The sequence below is a fragment of the Aedes albopictus genome, chromosome 2 (assembly GCF_035046485.1).
Source record: "Aedes albopictus strain Foshan chromosome 2, AalbF5, whole genome shotgun sequence".
Lineage (NCBI taxonomy): Eukaryota > Metazoa > Arthropoda > Insecta > Diptera > Culicidae > Aedes > Aedes albopictus.
In genome coordinates, this window is record NC_085137.1 from 154,111,726 (window position 1) to 154,117,725 (window position 6,000).

At 44.2% G+C, this 6,000-nt stretch overlaps 1 protein-coding gene across 3 annotated transcripts in view; it reads right to left on the reverse strand.

The window, feature by feature from the left end:
• The window catches only part of LOC109420900 (ribitol 5-phosphate transferase FKRP), an 80,346-nt gene extending 75,726 nt beyond the window's left edge, over positions 1–4,620 (reverse strand). Inside the window, exons 1-2 of one of the 3 annotated variants that reach the window (XM_062850627.1) lie at positions 4,289–4,620; positions 3,581–3,670 (exon numbers count right to left, since the gene is read on the reverse strand). The gene's annotated coding sequence lies outside the window, so the exon portion shown is untranslated. Of the gene's footprint in view, positions 1–3,580; positions 3,671–3,771 lie in introns of all 3 variants that reach the window. The other 2 variants (XM_062850626.1, XM_062850625.1) reach the window with 2 other exon arrangements.
• Positions 4,621–6,000: the final 1,380 nt, after the last annotated feature.

The following is a 6,000-nucleotide window of genomic DNA, read 5'->3' on the forward strand; positions in this document are numbered from 1 at the left end:
TCCTGTCAAAGCGCTCCGTCAAACACTTGGGCGTGATGATCGACGATAAGCTTACCTTCGGTAGCCACGTCGATTATGCCTGTAAAAGAGCCTCCACAGCTATTGCGGCACTGTCCCGGATGATGTCCAATAGCTCTGCGGTGTACGCCAGTAAGCGCAAGCTTCTGGCTAGTGTTGCTACATCCATACTTAGGTATGGCGGCCCGGCGTGGGGCACCGCGCTAAGAACTAAATGCTATCGACGGAAGCTGGAAAGTACTTACAGGCTTATGTGCCTGAGGGTTGCGAGCGCGTACCGTACCGTGTCACACGACGCTCTCTGCGTCATTACTGGTATGGTGCCTATCAGCATTCTTATCAGTGAGGACATGGAGTGCTTCGAAATGCGCGGCACAAGAGGCATACGCAGGACTGTCAGGATGGCCTCTATGGTCAAATGGCAGCGCGCGTGGGACAGTTCCACCAAAGGAAGGTGGACCTATAGGTTGATACCGAGGGTAGATAGTTGGATTAATAGACGCCATGGGGAAGTCACATTCCACCTGACACAGGTCCTTACAGGTCATGGTTGCTTCCGACAGTATCTACACCGTTTCGGGCATGCGGATTCTCCCGAATGCCCAGTGTACAATGGTTTAGAGGAAACGGCGGAACACGTTTTGTTCGTGTGCCCGCGTTTTCGCACAATGCGTGACCGCATGCTTGCCACATGCGGGGAGGACACAACTCCGGACAACTTGGTCCAGAGGATGTGTAGGGATGAGTTTGGCTGGAACGCCGTTTCAACGGCTATTACCCACATCGTCTGGGAGCTACAGAGGAGTTGGCGCGTGGACTCGGAGAATGGCTAGTCCAGATGCAGTACAAGAGGTGGTCCAGGGGTTCGGAGTCGGCTTCGTAGGTCATACCGGTGCCCTGTGGTCGAGATCGACCCTTACAGCGATTAAGTGGCCGCGGAGAGGAAGTCCCGGTAGCGGTGCTGTCGTGGCGTCGGTCTACTGGGTTGGATCCGAGCCCGCGGTTGGAAAGGGGTCCCCGGCAAGGGTCGGGGTAGGTGAGATCCTGCTGTCTGCAACCTACGGATGCATCTGATAGGGCCTGAAGGGTAGTGATACCCTTCCTTTGCGGGCAGGTCAGATCGGGTTGCATGTGGGCATCAGTTCTTGATGTCCGCTCAGCAGTAGGGCGCGGGCGGGGTTGACCCTGCCCGCCTTCCGAGGACAAAGGGAGTGGCGAGGACCACTCGGGAAACTGGCTAAGCGCCAGCATGCTACCGTGATGGACTCTCCAAAGCGAGTCATCGATGTTCGTTGCTGCAGGCTACGCAGCTAACCTTGTGGGTGCGATGTGCACTAGCCCCTCTCTGAAGCAATACCTTCTTGGTGGTTCCGGAGAGACGTAGGGTTTGGCGACCATAGGAATGGTTTAGTGGGTACGAGGAGAGAGTAGTCCTGGATTTTACTTTTGTTGTAGAAGACGGCCTGTCAGACCTACACTACCCTAACCTTCTGTTAGGGTGTCTGTTAAGCAGATTATCCCCCTATGGTTTAGAAGGAAAAACAAAAAAAAAAGAGCCACTATCCAATAGATACATGCAAGGTTAATCAGTTCGAAGTAGGGGAACGATGACTTTGAAAACTTCCGCATTTTTTATGGGTCATACTGTATATGGAATGTATCGTATAAGAAAAATGGCTAAAAGCCATTTTATTTTTCATTTCCAATCAGAGTGAATAGTTTTTCAATCAATACCCTAAACTTTTGTATATTCATGCTGGTCACCTAACAAAATTATTAACATAATCAAAATATGACTCGCTCCGAAATGGCACTGACCCATCTTGCCCCGCGGCCCATCTTGCCCCGCCCCACCCTACCTATGTTTTCGGATAGCCAAGCTGCTATTAAAGCACTCGCTTCGGCCAACTCTAGGTCAAAGTTAGCTATCGCTTGTCGAACACTAATCTGAATTCATCAAATTCTGCTCAATTTGTATGGGTACTTGGCCAATTGACCAGGTCGAGGCGTGTCAAGACGTTTCAGGGTGCTTCAGATGGCTACATAAAGTTTTTATGAAACCTCTGACGTTTTGGCAAACTAACAGTAAAGTTATAGCTAAACCCAGTGCTTCCCAAACTGTGCGCCGCGGTGCCCTGGTGCGCCGCGAACCTTTCCCAGGTGCGCCGCAGGATTTTGGCTTTTGTGATGAAACAAAAATAAAACAATCTCTTTATTTGTATTGCGGAACATCTTTAATGTTTTTTTATTAGAATAACTAGTGTCGCTCACTTTTTTTATTCTTTCGAAGAGTCAGATTGTTCCATAGGATTTCTGGTATACTTTTTAAACATATCAATTGAAACCACATATTAAAATTTCAAGTTTTTGAAATTAAATAAAAAAAGAAAATCGCGTTAAGTACTTTTCCTTTTAATTCCACTAAGAATTTGCATCCTTTGACAGATACGTTTTTCGACCTCAACTGTAAGGTCGTCTTCAGTGTCTTGTACTTGACTCGAAATTGTTTTTGGAATTCTTAAGCTTCAGCTTAGCTTTTGATTTTACTATAGGTAACTTGTCCAAAGTTTTTATTTCAAGAACATTATTTACGTTCTTTTCAGAATAATTACAAGGTCTTCGGAACAGCTTATCGGCATGCAGGTTTTCCGATCTGGTTTGGAGCTAGCTTTGACCTTTTTGAACCGAACTGTTTCATCAGTACTGCCGCAACCTCGCTGAACTCGAATATGTTTGTTAGGCTCGGTTGCATCAATGGGGTTATTTATGGCCAATCCAGGCCCAAAGGGTTTAAGTTGAAATTTATGAAAATAAGTTCAATCAAAGCCCACCTGGCAGGTCTTTACAATCTTTTCATGTGTCCCAGTTTGCCGAAATTTTCCAAAATAAATAAAAGAATTGCTTTGCAATTTCCGCAAAAAGTTGAAGCTTTGGTCAAGTTCTGTGCAGTCATTTTCATTCAATAAGATTTTTTAAATTATTGCAAACGTTTTAGAATTTTTGGCTGAATTGTTGAAATTTACCAGCTTGTTTTACCTGTACATCTGAGTTTCTTCTTATTTTTAAAACTTCTATGATGAAATCAACATGATTTTTTAAATCTTACATATATGTCTTTGTAAAATTAATTAAAAAAATAGTTAGTTTTCCAATTATTGAATTCTGAAAACATGACATTAGAGAAGCGTTTCACTATTTTGCCTTGCACACTGTAAAGTGAAAGTTGCCCAAAATTTAAAAAAAAACTTTGGTGCGCCGTGACATTTTTGGAAATGTCAAAGGGCGCCGCGACAGCAAATAGTTTGGTAACCTCTGGCTAAACCCATTCCCATTATCTCCTCCAATACAATACTTCCGTAACGCAATTCGATAAGGGACAGAAAAATTTGGAAATAATAAATGTAAAAATAGTTAGATTCAAGAGCTTGGTCAAAATCGACCGGACAAGAAAACAAATTTCATCCCTTTCCCGTGATAGCAAGAACACTGTGCACTCGTTTTCCGCAGCCACTTTTCCACGCGGAGATCTTCTGTTGCTGCATCAACTAAATAATCTGATTACCCGCTCTCCACTGCAGCACTGGGACAGCATTATTGTCGTGTACGACCGCACCGAGCTGTGTGCTCTGCACTCGGTTGCAGTGAAATTTCCCTGGTGAATAGAACGATGATAAAAAAAAACACAACATGAAAAAAGGATCGGCACGTTTTCTCGCTGAACAAACGGAAACCGAGCATCGAGGATTGTTTCACCATTTAACTATACGATTCCGATTGGACCCGCATCAACAACACGAAAACTCAATTTTCCCACACAGATTCCTCGGATTCCTCCCTTCTGTCGGAGCCCAGCTCGGTCTCGTCCTCGTCACATTGAATGCTTTCCCTCGACGACGGCTCAATTATTCACGGAAAGAAATTGTACAGCAAATAATTTGACACATGTTAGACATCCGTGGCGAAAAGCATAGATTCACCGCAAACAGGGAAATCGCACTTTAGATTGAACAAAATCCGGCTGCTCTTCACCACTCCTTGAACTCTTTTCACCACTCACTCAAGGACCTGCACCGAAAGGACTCTGCGTGCACTTCAAACCAACCAAAGCGGTGGGAAAATAAGAATATGTATATACAACATATTCGAACGCGCTTTCCCTTGGGACAGACAGAGATAGACGACGCGTCGCACGCGGAAGCGAACCGGAAAGGAGCACAGGTGGTGGTGGGTCTTCTACTACACAGGATCAAGGTGGGGGTTCGAAACAAACAGGCACACTAGTATCCGTCCGAGTGGAGTTGCGAACACGAACTGCCAGTCGTCGAGGCCGTCGGCCAACTGTGGAGGCCAATGTTCTTCCGGGAAATGATAGTCGTCGGTACGGTTGGTCGGAGAGTGCGAGAAAAATGACCTGATTTCCACGAAACGAAAGGAAAATTCCTGGAGAGCGAGAGAATCATGCGGAAGGCTTTGCTGTGGCCTCTCTGTTTTGGCGCGGGCTCTGTTTTTGTTGGGGTTTCTCGAGACGCCATGTGCGCGATTGGGTGGGATTTAAAGGTTAAGCACACAATAACAGAGATGGCTCTCTTGGTTGGTTGTGCAGAGCGTTGAGATGTAATGTTGGAGAGTAATCTTTATCATACCCTTGTTCGTCATGATTTTGTTTTAACGGAAAAGTAAGCTACATGTGATCAACAGAGTCACTTATGTGCATAATCCAATTTGAACATTGTGATGATGGTGATAATAGCCATGTCAAGTATTCCAAAATTTTCTCTGATTCTCAAGTCCATCCGCAAATGTCCAAATTCCTCCAAGTTTCTCCAGGAATTCCTCCATTAATTACTCTTTGTTTTTTTTCCAAGAAGCTTTCAAGGAATTTCTCTAGAAAACCCTCATAGAATTTCTCCTGAAACCTCCGGGAAATCGTCCAAAAATTACTCCAGGGGTTCATCCGAGATTATTTTCAGGCATTTCTCCAGAAATTCTTCCAGAAATTCGTGAATAATTTTTTCTAGGAATTCCAACAGAAAATACTTCAGGAAATCCTCCAGGAACTTATTCAGGAATTTTTCGTAGAATTCTTCCAGGGATTTTTTTGGACAGTTTTTCAAAAAATCCTTCACAAATTCTTCCATGAACACCCCTAGGCTCCTTCGAAAATCCTCTAGTAATTCCTCAAAAAAAAAAAACTCCTGAGATATCTCTAAGAATTCGTCCGAGAATTCCTTCAGGAATTTCCTCAGCAATACCTCCGAAAACTGTTGAGGAATTTCGTCAAAAATTCCTCCCGAAATTCCTTAAGAAACTCCTTCAGGAACTACTCCAGGAATTGCTCCAGGAACTCTTTCAGGACTCCACCAGGAAGTTCTGCAAGAATTCCCCAAGGAATATCTCCAAGAATTCATCCAGGTATTCATCTAAGACATATGCCTAAAATTATTTCAAGAATACCTTCAGGAATTCCTCTTAAAATTCCTACAGGGCCTTCCCCAAGAATTTCACCAGGGGTTCCTTCAGGACTACTGTCAAGAATCCCTTCAGGAATTTTGCCAGGAATATATCCAAGTATTTTTTCAACCCCATGGATTCCTCTGACAATTCTTTCAGGTAATTCTCCAGGAACTGCTCCGAGACTTCTTCCCAGAATTCCTCCAAGAATCCCATCAGGAACTTCTCCAAGAATTTCTTCAAAAATTCCTCCAGCAAATTTCTCCAGGTATTCCTCCAAAACTTCTGCTAATAATTTCTCCAAGAATTCGTCCAGGAATACCTCCAGGATATATTCCAGAAATTCATCCAGCAAGTACTCCAGTAATTCCTTCAGGAATTTCTCCAGGCATTCCTCCAGGAATTGCTCTACGAATTCCTCCTGGAAATACTACAGGAATTCCTCTAGGAATTAATCCAGCAAATACTCCAGGAAATTCCTACAAGAAATGTTCCGGGAATTCCTCCAGAAAACACTCCAAAGATTTCTCC